A 13,886-nucleotide genomic window follows, 5' to 3' on the forward strand; every position below is an offset into this window, starting at 1 on the left:
AATTTCAAATCCTCTTTAGTTTCTCATAATTCCACTCTTGAATTCACATTGGATTGCATTTTTTAAAAAGCACCTTTTAATCTACTGCTGTTTTTAATTACTTGTTCTAAACTGCATAGTGGTGGCTTTAATATTCCTGATAGGCCACTTAGGGTTTTTGTTAAAATTAAGCAGTATGTAGATTGTGTAAAATAGATAAACAAAACCATAAAGTCATGTGAAAATCCATCAGCATTTTTGTCTACATTTCTCCTAATATATACTTTTTTTTGCATTCAGTTCTGCTTACATTTATGTGAGCATGTTCCTTTAATACAATGCAATTATTTATGTTATTTTCACTAACGCATTTTTTAATGCACATTGTTTTTACACTTGTTTTGTTGTTGCTAAGAACTGTTTGTTTTGCAAAATTCTGAGAACTGCACATTCTGAATGAGATTGGTGTTTTGGTTCAGGTTTCAGGATCTGCACATTAGGTGATTTTGCATTAAATTGCAAAGCAAACAGAATTTTGCAAACCAATATGAGTTTCTTCTCTACCCCAGCATGTATTAGGTCATGTTTGCATCCTGCAGTGCTTCAGGAATACTTTAAATATACTTTACTTAGGGACTGTCTGGAAAACCTAAGTGGTCCTAGGAGGAGCTACGATCAACTACAGCAGTGCTCTGGAGCAATCCTGTGGTATGTTGTAAGTGTTCAGAAATGTAGGAAATTAGCTTGATCACAATGTATGTTAAAATTATTCATTAATACATTTTATGTATGTCCATACTTTTATTTCTTCAGCAAATTTTATTATTTATTTGGAAGTATGTAAGCACTGTTAAAGAAAAGCATTTGGAAGATTCGGTATATCTGATTTTTTAAATAAATAAAAAAATTGAAATAGCTGATATATCACTATCCTTAAACAAGAAACAAAGATCTTAAAGTGTTCCCAATAAAACATGTTGGAATCTTCTTGTGTCTTGCTGTACCAGTGCATGACAAGGAGTTGAGAAAAGCAATTCAAACCTCCCTTGTGCCGGCCTGAGGACAGTGTCCAGCTCTTTCAGCTATGCTAGTCTCCTGCCAGCTGCTGAATATGTGAGTGGGTGGGAATAATGCTGGAGTTATATTCACCAGATGTAGCCAGGAAAAAGGCCCTGGAATTGGGGCAAGGAATGGGCAGGGCTGAGCTGGTCCAGGATCCATCAGATCCTAAGCCAGTTTCTCTGCCATTGTAGAAGGGCATTGGGCCTGTTCCAGGCCTGAACACTCCACCAGCTCCACATCTTTCTGCTGCCCTTCCACCCCAGCTATGATGCGCAGCTGAGCCCTGTTGGTGAAGTTGGTGGTAAATTGCACCCTTCACCTTTAGCTGCTTCCCATAAAGGTGCCAACAGAATAGTCACTTGCTTACAATATGATTTCTATTTGCATCTGAATTCTGTTGGGTGGCTGTCACTGATCTTTGCTGTTGTTGTTGTTGTTTAGTCATTTAGTCGTGTCCGACTCTTCGTGACCCCATGGACCAGAGCACACCAGGCACTCCTGTCTACCACTGCCTCCCACAGTTTGGTCAAACTCATGCTGGTAGCTTCGCGAACACTATCCAACCATCTCGTCCTCTGTCGTCCCCTTCTCCTTGTGCCCTCCATCTTTCCCAACATCAGGGTCTTTTCCAGGGAGTCTACTCTTCTAATGAGGTGGCCAAAGTATTGGAGTCTCAGCTTCAGGGTCTGTGCTTCCAGTGAGCACTCAGGGCTGATTTCCTTAAGAATGGAGAGGTTTGAGATCTTTGCTGTAGAATGGCACAATCTAAAAAAAGACCCTTTTGTTTTTAAAAATATATTTATCTATCATCCATCTATCGTTGCAGAGCACCTTTAAAGTGACACTTGCAAGCAAGGGCAGAGATATAGGATATAGATAAACTTTAATTACATCAGTGGTTAAATGGGTGTTTAATTTTAATGAACTGGTAGTCTGGGGGCTCATGTCAATATCGGGAATGAGGGCTACCTTTGCCGAAGAGACGATCTTGTTTCATTCTAAGTGAGAGACAAATGGAGCTGTTCAGAGCTAATGGAGATAAAAGACATCTCTGGTGTTTTGTTCACCTAAGGAAGAAAATGCAGCCATCAATAGACTTTTAACCATTTAGGCTTTGATTTGAACTGTCTGTGACAGCCCCAGAGAGGCCAAAGCATGTAGCCATGTTAATGGTGGGGCTAACCTCAAGCAATGTGATCAACTATTGTCTAAATGAGAAACAACAGAGTCCTATGGTGCATTAAAAAAACCCAACAACTAAAACTAATGCGGTTATTGTGCCATTGGTTTGGGTAGAATATAGTCTGGTTCATCATATCTAAGAAGTCTCCAGGAAGATTACCAGCAAGTGAATATCTTGCACAGATATAGTATCAGAAATTTGGGTATTTACAAAGTTAGGAGTGGAGCATTGGAAAGTTTGGATGGAGGGGTAGGGAACGTATTTATTCAAGATGTCAGATTAATCAAATGAAAAAATACTCCTAATAGATTACATCGAGGATGAGAAATTATTTTCAGTCTGAGAGCCACATTCCCTAATGAGCTACCTTCTGGGGGCTACATGTAGTGGTTAGCAGCCAGAGGCAAAAGTGTGTAGAGCAATGAATGTAAATGCTTCCTTTGTTCAGCAGGGTTCCTGTATTTTCCCGCTGTATCCTCCATCTATCTAAGCAACAAGAGGCATTATCAGAGTCCAAGGACACATCCCAGCTGGACAAAAACACTCAAGGAGTGTATGAAGCAGATCTCACCTGCAGATAGTGGGGATGAGGTCTCAGCTTTTTAAAAAAATGATTGTAATTAGAAGATTTTCAGGGTCCCAAAAGTACATGCATTGTCTTTTTTTTCAGGTCATAGAATCATTTCTACCAATCAGTTACAGTCATTGTGAGACATTAATTTTGTATACAGTACAGTCATACCTTGGGATAAATACGCTTCAGGTTGAGCGCTTTCGGGTTGCGCTCCACAGCAACCCGGAAGTAATGGAGCGTGTTACTTCCGGGTTTCGCTGCTCGCACACATGCAGACGGTCAAAATGATGTCTCGCACATGCGTGGGAGTGGCGAAATGCGACCCGCGCACGTGCAGCTGCGCAGTCACGTCTTATGTTCTGTTCAGGATGCGAATGGGGCTCCAGAACGGATCCCGTTCACATCCCAAGGTACCACTGTATAAGTTTGGGGGAGGAGAGAAGGGGAAGAAGTGAGGAGGACAGGTATTGTTGATGGTAAAGTATGTAAACTTTTGAAAACTAAACATTTTTTTTAAAAAAAAATAAAGTTTGAATTCTCTTTCCCTCCTTCTCTTACAATCAAACCCTAAGCAATCACCTGAAATAATTTCCTCTTATATTATTTGGACTTTCTGACTCTTCTCCAGCATTGCCCTTGGGTTTGTGAGCACTATTGGGACTTAACTTTGACTATGCTGGGGTTCAGGACAGGTGCCCACTTCCTGGAAGTCCCATGGTGTCCTTGACAGGGCTTCACTGTGAAGGTGAGGAGGCTAGAAAGGATGATTTTTCTGAGCCTGACCACTGTTCATTGTTTTTAAGTGACTTCTTTATATTTGCTTTTATTGTTATAAGAAGGTAAGAAAACCTACGGAGATAGAGAGGACAAAAGGATATGGAAAAAAACCCTGCTCCTGAAACAGTTTTGAGGTTGAACTGTGGCTCCTAAAGTGCAATTCAAATTGGAAATTGAAGCTGAAGAAAGGCAGAGTTGAAGTTCAGATATGGAATATGCAGCCATAGCCATTCTCCTCCATTGAGCTCCCCAAGTCCCATCATAGCAAGGCTCCTAGCAAACATAATTCTTCCTTAGATGTGTTCATTAGGAATATGTCATAGTTTTTATGATGGATAAATCTGTGTCAGCAGAAAGAAAAAGGATTCAGAATGTTAATATTTATCCTGTACCTGGCCCCTAGACCATACCTAATGTTCAGATCTCTGTCCCACATGTCCAATCAGGGACCAAGGTTATGTTTTTAATGACATGCCAGAATATAATTTGGCAATTAGCCTGTCGGATCCCTCCAGAGTTTTCACTAAATGAAGCTCTTTGAACGCTTCAAAATTACAACTTAGCCTGGTGACGGAGTGCATAAGAATTGCAAGAAGAAACCCTTGGTTTATTGAAGATAGAAGAATGAGACATTTATTGCTCTCAGCATAGAAAATGATGTCCTTTTTAGAGTCTTGGACTAACTAACTTCGTTGTTTTTTTGTTTTGTTTTTTACCTTTATATGATTTAAACAATGTATTCCATTCTCATTAATGTCTAATCACTGCATGTGTTTCACACATGGAATAAATTTGGCTAGAAAGGGTGGAAGATGCTAAGCAGTGTCAAAAATATAAAACACAAACATTTGTGGGTCTGTATTCTAAATCATTATTGCAAGAGTTGTTTTGTAATTGTTATATTTTATTGTCATCTACATCAGCTTTATCCAACCTGGGCTTCATTCAGACATGGGGTTTATTATGCTAATTTTACTAGTTGCAATTCAGGCTTCTCCTGCTGCATTATGGAATTGTGGCTTTTTGATCAATATACCGCAATGTAGTGTGAAAAAACTGCATGCTAGGATACTGCCCCAAATTTCATCAATGATGATGTGATTAGGAAAAGAACATGGAAACTACAACACAAAGCTCCTGTGATTTTTCAAGTTAACAGGGTGGCAAATACATTTTTTCTGGAACCCATTAACATAGAAATGAGCACTAAACTTCCGTTAGATTTCCAAAAGAAGTGTTTACATCATGTGAAAGAGTCACAGCTTCCCCATCCCTGATCTGTGAAATCTCAATAAAGCAAAGACATCTTGCTATTCACAACTCATTGCTGTTCTGAGATGTTTTATTATTTTCATATTTATGGTCACTTTACAATACCTTGTTGGTGACATAGAACGTTGGTGACGTAGAGTGTTAATAGAAAACTTTTAAACATAACAATGAGTGATAGATAACAACTAAGTGATACTCAGATGAGACCCACTGAAATCAATACTCCATAACATTGGATATCACATGATGCAATAGAAAAAACAAACAAACCCTCAAAAATAAAACAGTGTCAAACACAATGTTTTTTACAAAATAAACTAAAACCACCTTGAAGAGTTAAAACAACAACAAACCACAATCAACAGCAGATACTATAGCAAAGAAGTATAAAGGTAAAGGTAAAGGACCCCTGGATGGTTAATTCCAGTCAAAGGCGGCTATGGGGTTGCGGTGCTCATCTCACTTCAGGCCTAGGAAGCCAGCATTCGTCCACAGACAGCTTTCCGAGTCATGTGGCCAGCAGGACTAAATCGCTTCTGGCACAACAGGACACCGTAATGAGTGCCAGAGCACACTGAAATGCTGTTTACCTTCCTGCTGCAGCGGTACCTATTTATCTACTTCAGTGCCTTGTTGGTAGTATCACCAACAGGGGCTGCCTGGTTAACAGTGATCTTTGGCAGGGCCTTTTCAGTGGTGGTTCCTGGCAACCCTGAGATCACTGCGTGAAATAATACTTTTAACTAACTGATTTTTGAATGTAACTGTAATACAGAGAGGATCCAAAATTGACAGCTTGTCCTTCTCTACCTGCTGCATGGGACGGATTAAAAACTGGTGTTCTGAAAACTAATGAGCATGAGGATTGGTGCCCATGAGGAACTCATCACATTTTAGGAGCTAGCACATGTGGACTTTGCTGTTTTGTGTGAGCAGTTTCTCACCCTAATGGTGATCAGAATAGGCTTTCTAAAGCCCTTTAGACCAATGCTAGCATTGTTGTTGTTTAGTCGTTTAGTCGTGTCTGACTCTTCATGACCCCATGGACCAGAGCACGCTAGGCACTAGGCATTGCTAGCTTTACTGTAGCTAACAACAACAACAACAACAACAACAACAACAACAACAACAACAACAACATCTTAGCTTGGATACACAGCCCAGACAAATACTAGTTTTACTATGGCCATGAAAACCTGATTCTGGTATACAGTTCTTACAAAGCTCATGGCCTTTATCATCATATAACCTCATGTTATGGACTCGCTCCATGGATGACTAAGAATGTTCTTGTTCCATCTGGGAAATTAGGAGAGCAAGACAAAGGGCTTTCTTTTCAGGGAAGAAGCTGATATGGTACATCCCCCCCCAACACCTTTGCTCCAGATTTTCTTTGTTGTAGGCAGTTCCATAGAAATATACTTGGATCATCAAGTGAGAATTTTCATTGTATACCCTACAAGTGGCAACTATTCCCATACCTTTATGGCAACAAGGTGACCCATTCTTTTTCAGCTATAAAACTTTTAGTACTTCATTTTATTGAGCCCTAACGAACACACAAAGCAGCCTCTGTGCTTTGAGCCCTGTGGAGCTGTTAAGTAGCTATCGCTCCCACTAGTCCAGGAAGAAAGCTGAGGAAAGCCGAGGTTCATTAAGGAAGCTTGAATCTGAAACATCCTCAACTGGAAAAGAAACATTAGGACACCCCATAATGAGTTAAAGGCAAATGAGATTATTGGAATTATATTACCTATAAAGAGCTACACAGAGGCTGCCAACATCACAGGGATGTAACATTTCAAAGCACTGTTATATTTCATAGCTGGTTACCAGATTCCCTGGTGAAAAATATTGATTAATAAAGAGGAATATATGCCACCCTATACACCTCATCATGATACTTCATATGCCCTTAATGCATTATTTTTCTCCTGGGAAATTTTTTATTTGGAAGTGAAATGATTTTCAGAAGGCACTGATGAGATAGTTGGATTCCTCAAACTTAATCCAATATTGCATGTTTTTCTGTATACGTATATACCTCCCAGTTACAATGATCAAAGTCAAAACATTGCCCTTTTTCATACATTACAGTGCTACTCCAAAGCTTGGGTTGCACATGGAATACTCCACTGCAGTTTTTCCCCGCCCTCCAGATCATGGAGTTCCATTTTACCTGATAAATTCATTTGAACAGGAATGGACAGTAGTGTAGACTATACTGAGCAAGATGGACCAATAATCTGACTTGATATAAGGCTGCTTTCGATGTTCTTATGACAACAGAGCAGGAGGAAGTTAGGGAGAACGAAACAGATAATTTTAAAAGGTCATTTTTAAAAGATCCCTCTTGGTCAGGTTTATATTTTCCCATTAAACAGGCTTAAATCTTCCCATTATTAAACAGTATTTGCGCATGTGTGTTTGTGTGTTTCAAACATTTGTTAACCATATTGTGGAAGCAGTATGGTACTTCTTGTAACAGAAAACAGTGGATGCCAGCAGTGTGGTTACAGTTATAAAGCTGTAACATGAAATTTTAGTAGCTCATTTAATATTTCCTAGCCTGGGGCTACTGACAGACTAGGAATTGCACCCATGCCTGTAGGAGAAATGTGATTGATTGTGGAATTCAGAAACCATTTCTTTTACTCAAATCAACCCTTCTTTTTCACAACATGTACCAATTTTAAGCTCATATAGCTCCCTTTTAATAAGCCAGAAATATTGCAAGTGCTTGTCTTCTAGAACAAAGTTCACAGTGGCTTTATAATATATATACCCTAGTGCTTAATCATCGCACCTGTGTTGCAGCAGTGGAAAGTTGTTTGTGCTCCATTAAGACACAGCTCTCAGCCGATGGTTGCATATACAGGGTGAGACAGAGACAGAGAGGCAGACAGAATTTCCCCCAGGGCCTTTGCTTCAGTTAATAAGTATGTCACAGTAATGTTGAGGAGTCCAGGCCATGAGGAGGCTCTTTCCTAAGGAGCTTCAAGCTATGTATTAAATATTTATTAGAAGGGGACCAAGATAGAAAACTGCATTCCCTATATAGAGGACTAATAGAGTCTCTAAATACATAATCATGAACAGCACTCTTCAAGTTTGATGCAACTCTCCTCCTGGGTGTGAAAAGAAGAAAGAAATGAAGACGGTACTTATGAGACAGGAATGATTCCTGCAGTTGTCGCAAGAAGGGTTAAAAATGAGCTCCAGTTTCTGTAAGCTCAATATTTTCCTTGAATGGTGTTTGGATTGAGGTGTAGGCTTGTTAATAGCTAGAAAATGTCCCTTAATAGCCACTAACCGTCTGAAAGATCATGAAGAAATTTTCCTTTTTTTAAAAGGACAACTTGGCTCAGACAAGCTTATGGCAGGATCATTTTATGCACTCGACTCTGGACAATCCCCATTTCTGCATTCTATGCATAGGCTACTTTGCAACTGTCAGGATGGTGGTGTGATCCTGGGAGGTGAACTAAATGTATGTTTATATCGTACCCTAGACAAAAGCAGTAAAAGACATTCTACAACCACCACTGGCAAGCAACTTTCTGAACTTCCAAAAGCTGAGAGTCTGTGTGACTCCTGAAGAATTCTGTATCCAATAATGAGATCATATACATTCCATTATAATCATTTCAGGACAAGATCTTACAGTAGTTATTTGTTCATGTCATTGGATATTTGGGCACAAGGTAGTTGATACTGATATTGGCTTAATAACTATCTGATCATGCCCCTATCTCCATGCCGCCTAAGCTGGGCTCTTGCAAACCCAGAGAGTTTTAATGGTATTTTGATGCATGTTTGTTATCTGATACTTTGTATCAAGATCACCTTTCTCAGACCTTAAAATATAATTTTGAAGAAAATGCTCAACCAAATATCAGTGACCCCTTGATGTGGAACACAATTAAATTGGTAGCCAGGAGACATTGTATAAGTGAGAGCTCTAGATGTAAAAAAAATGGATAAGGTGAATATTGGGGGGGGAAGCCTCTTAGCTGAATTAAAGACCCTAACACATGACTTTAATAAATCTGGATCTAAAATATCATTTAGATGTAGGAAAGCAAATGAAAAAGTTGAATTACAAATGTTATAAACAGAGTTTTTAATGAGCACTATCCTATTTAAGAAGACTTATTACAACTTCCGGTTAAGGCAGCATGGTGGACGCCATGGCAACGGGCAGCTCCTGAAGCCAGCCAGAACCTACAAAGCTACCTGGCTGGCTCCTGGGCTGCTGGAACTGCCGCTGCCAGCGCCACTGACGCTGATACCAGCACCGACAATGGAGAGGAATTGGGGGGAGCGCCCAGAGCAAACCGCACCCCCCATGACCTTGACCGAGCCGGGACCAAGGGCACCCAGCCACCCGGAGCTCCAAGGTCAGGAGGACTTCGGAGCCAGGGCAGAAGCAGGAGGGGAAGGAGATACCTTGGGGTACAAATAACCAGAAACCTCAATAAACTGTACCTCCACAACTACAAGCCCCTGTGGCAACAAATAAAGACCTAAAGAGATGGAACAACAAGAATTCCACTCTCTGAGACAAAATAGTCATGATCAAAATGATCACCCTCCCAAAACTAACCTGCCTATTCCAAACCCTCCCAATCTGGATTCCCTAAACCCAACTCCACAGATGGCAGAGAAAACTACACTCCTTTATCTTCTCACACAAAAAACCAAGAATAAGCTCCAAATACCTGCACCTCCCCACCTCAGAAGGATGATGGGGAATCCCCAACATAGAAGCATATTACAATGCCAACCAAATACGTCATATAATCCCATATATACTAGAAGATGAGACAAAACAATGGATACACCTAGAGAGGGACACTATTGAAAACAAACTAAGAAAAATTCCCACAACACTTAACAGGTACACACAGACCACTCTCAAAGCATGGAAAAGAGTAATAGGCAAACTATCCCCAATCCCATCCCCACTAATTCCCCTGGCGTATCACCAATTATTCCACCACACAACATAAAACCTCCAGATTAAAAACTTGCAAACCAAAGGCTTATATCGCCTAATACAGTGGTACCTCGGAATGCGAATGGGATCCATTCCGGAGCCCCGTTCGCATCCTAAACAGAATGTAAGATGCAACTGCACATGCGCGGGTCGCATTTTGCTGCTTCCACGCATGTGCTTGGCATCATTTTAACCGTCTGCACATGCACAAGCGGTGAAACCTGGAAGTAATGCGCTCCGTTACTTCCAGGTCGCCGCGGAGTGCAACCCGAAAGAGCTCAACCTGAAGCGTATTTATCCCAAGGTATGACTGTAGACTTCTATAAAAATAACAAACCTTTGTCAACACTAGAAATACAAGACAAACTAGAAGACACCCAAATTCCCTGGTTAGCACAACACCAATTACATGCCCTCTTAAACAATCTGGCAGTAAAATCAGCAGCAACTAGGCCCCTGACAACCTTTAAAAACCGTCTCCTAACAGCAAAGGGACACGATAAAGGGATGGTATCTGCAATATACAAAATACTACTCCAAAATCCCACAAACCCCCTAGACACAATCAAAAAACAATGGGAGGATGACATAGGCTATGAGATTAACCTCACTCAATGGACCAGAATGTGGTCTAAACCCCCCTTTAAATCCATATCAACAAAAGGAAAAAGAACTCACTCTGAAACTCACCTACAGGTGGTACCTAACACCAAGAAAACTAGCATTAATACGACCAGGAACCTCACCAAAATGCTGGAGAGGGTGCACCTCCACAGGCACTTACCTCCACATGTTGTGGGAGTGACCCAAAATCCAACTATTCTGGACAACAACCATATGAGAAATATGTAAAATAACCAAGCAAGTATTAGAAATCACCACAGAATTGGCCTTACTAAATATCTTCCAAGACAATAATGTCCACTTACACCACAAAGAAGTCATAACCCACCTACTTTCAGCAGCCAGAAACAGCATAGCCAAACACTGGAGAGACCTGTCAGGAGTAAGCATGGACCAATGGTACCAAATAGTATGGGAAACAGCCTTACTGGAAAAATTAACCAATAAGCTGAAACTGACACAGGGACAATTAGAAGAAGACACCTTCACCCCAGTATGGCTCCCCTTTCTCACATACACAGCCCAACAAGACAATGACAAAAATCCACCAACAGCATACAAATCAGTATGGCTAACCTGATCCAAAACACCCACCCACCCCACTCACACATGAAAACAAAGACCACCACAGCCAACCACAAATGAACAACCATACCCTAGGCCAACCCCAACCTCTCTCACTACCAAAGGAACACAAGTGAACAGCAGAGAACCCGCACAAGCAACGCTGACACCAAACCCTACATATATTAAGTAAAATAGAAACATTGCCACCCGACCCCACCCCTACCCATCTTTCTCCCCCCTCCACCCCTTTCCCCCTTTTCTTCCTAATGTCTCAACAAATGAAACTGATTTGTAAAAATGTTACATGAAAAAAATACGAGAGAGAGACATTGCATATTCTTTTGTAAATCAAGAAAATCTTTAATAAAAATACATTTTAAAAAGTTCTTATTATGAGCACAGTGTTAAAGCATAATGTGGAACATAATACAGTGGCACCTCTAGTTACGAACTTAATTCATTCTGGAGGTCCGTTCTTAACCTGAAACTGTTCTTAACTAGAGACGTGCTTTCGCTAATGGGACCTCTTGCTGCCGCTGTGCCGCGGGCACATGATTTCCATTCTCATCCTGGGGCAAAGTTCTCAACTCGAGGTAACTCTTCCAGGTTAGCGGAGTTTGTAACTGAAGCGTTTGTAACCTGAGGCGTTCGTAATTTGAGGTACCACCGTACTTTGAATCCTCCATTGGTTCTTTATAGCATGATACTAGTGCCATCTCAAAAAAATCTGATATATATGATAATTCATCTCCAAAGGTAGTAAGACTCCTACCTCTTTAAGTTGAACATGCAAGTTCTAACTCAGGAGTACATAACTCTTTTGAGTGATTAGATTTCAGAGCAAGAAGTAACTGATGCATTGGGGAAAAAATAAAGAATGGAAAATCCCTGGGGCCAGGTGGGTTTATCAATGAGTTCTATAAAGTCTTTAGAGGCTTCTGGTTCTGCTCTGCCTTAATGGAGGCAGCCCCCATAACAGTGGGAGATCATTGTCGCAGGAAAAACAAGGATGATTGAGGGTAATTATCTTTGCAAATTCTCCCCAGGGATGGGGGAGAACAGGCTTCATTTGCAGTTCATCTTGGTACCAGGCTCTCGCTCCAGCATGGAATGCGGGGGACAGGGGGGCACTGAGTGCAAAAGCACTTCACCTGCCAAAACCCCTCCATTAAGAAGCAGGGGTTCTCCTGTTAATTAGAGCTTAGTTGGACTAAAGTAGAGGTGCGTGCGTACTAGATGAAGTCACAAATTGCAGAACAAACCAAAATTGCAGGACTAATTGCAAGGACTTTAAGATTTGAACTTGAGAGAAGGCTTCATTTGATGCAAAAGACGGTGGGTGAGGGTGAAGGGAGCCTGTGGTTTCTTTATTTAAAGTTTTCTTCTATACATTTATTATTTGGCAACCCTTGTCTGAATGTTAGTTTAAATTATATTTGTACAAGCGAGGATGGAAGAAATTGGCTTGCAAATATGGAATATAACATCCAATGGAGCAAGGTGTGTAAAAAAGGGGAAAGGGAAAGGAAGCTCTATTTTGCAAATGGTTTACGAGGGAAACTTAGAGCTGACTCTTCCCCATTCTTTATTATTATTTGCAAAGGGAACTAAGAGGACTTGGAATTTCATTTAATTGGAAGTACAATTGCTCATATATCTTCACAGTTGAAAGGAAGGATGAAAGAAGTCTGTCAACTGCCAAGGAACCAATAAGGTTCTATATTGAGTCATCTGCAGTATGAGAGACCACTCTTCTTCCCAGGCTGAGAAGAAAAATGGTGACAACAGGTAACATTTACTGGGAAAGAGTGACTTTTGCAGCTGTTGTTAAAGTTACAAAACAACAAAGCGCGGGATGGAGCGACAGAGAAATTTCTGGAGCAACAATGGATATCAGCTCCACCCAAGGCATGACGGATAACAGCAACAACTGGGGAAAGAAAGAAATAACATTTAAATAAAGCCAATGAGGAAACCTAGCTTGAACAGGGAATACTGTAATACTTTAATATTTCGCTGGAAGCTGCCCAGAGTGGCTGCGGTATAAATACAGTGGTACCTCTACGTACGTTCACCTCTGGTTACGTATCCTTCGGGATTCGTATGCGGTAAACCTGGAAGTATTTTTCCTGTTTTTGCTGTTTGCGCACATGCAGAAACACTAAATCACGCCATGTGCATGTGCAGAAGCGGCACCTCCAGACACGTACACCTCAGGATCCGACCAGAGCTCCTGGTTGCCCATGCGCAACCAGAGGTACCACTGTAATAAATTATTATTATTATCATTACAAGGACAGGAAAAAACACCATGGACAGAATAATTGCCGCACAGGAAGAACAAGGATATAGTTTGAGTTCACTTGTAGTTTTATAAATCATTTAATGTGTCAGCATGAACAGAAGTTATTAGTATTGCAGTTGTTGTATGAAGGATTATTTTTATGACCAGAATGTAATTGAAATTAATAAGATTTTGGAACGCAGAAATAAAGTAATCAAACCGTCAAATCTAGCACATGGGGGGGCACTTTATCTATACCAATCAATTTGTGCACTCCCATGTCCACCTGTCTCCAGAGTAACAATTAAAAAACTAGAAAACTCAATCTCAAGGGTTTCAATTCTAGAAACTATGTGAAGCACAGCTGGCACCCATACATCTATTTTAGACCACCCAAAGCTCCACTATACAAACAAGTATAGGCAATATAAACAATGGGAACGAGCAGGAATATTCAGGATAAAGATCATTCTCCCAATTGCTGAGAAAAATCTTAATTGAAATATTCCTAATTTGTTTCTTAATTTGATCCAAATATGCCATATTTGTTTGTTTGCTCATTCAC

The sequence above is a fragment of the Podarcis pityusensis genome (assembly GCF_964106645.2).
Source record: "Podarcis pityusensis genome assembly, chromosome: Z".
NCBI lineage: Eukaryota > Metazoa > Chordata > Lepidosauria > Squamata > Lacertidae > Podarcis > Podarcis pityusensis.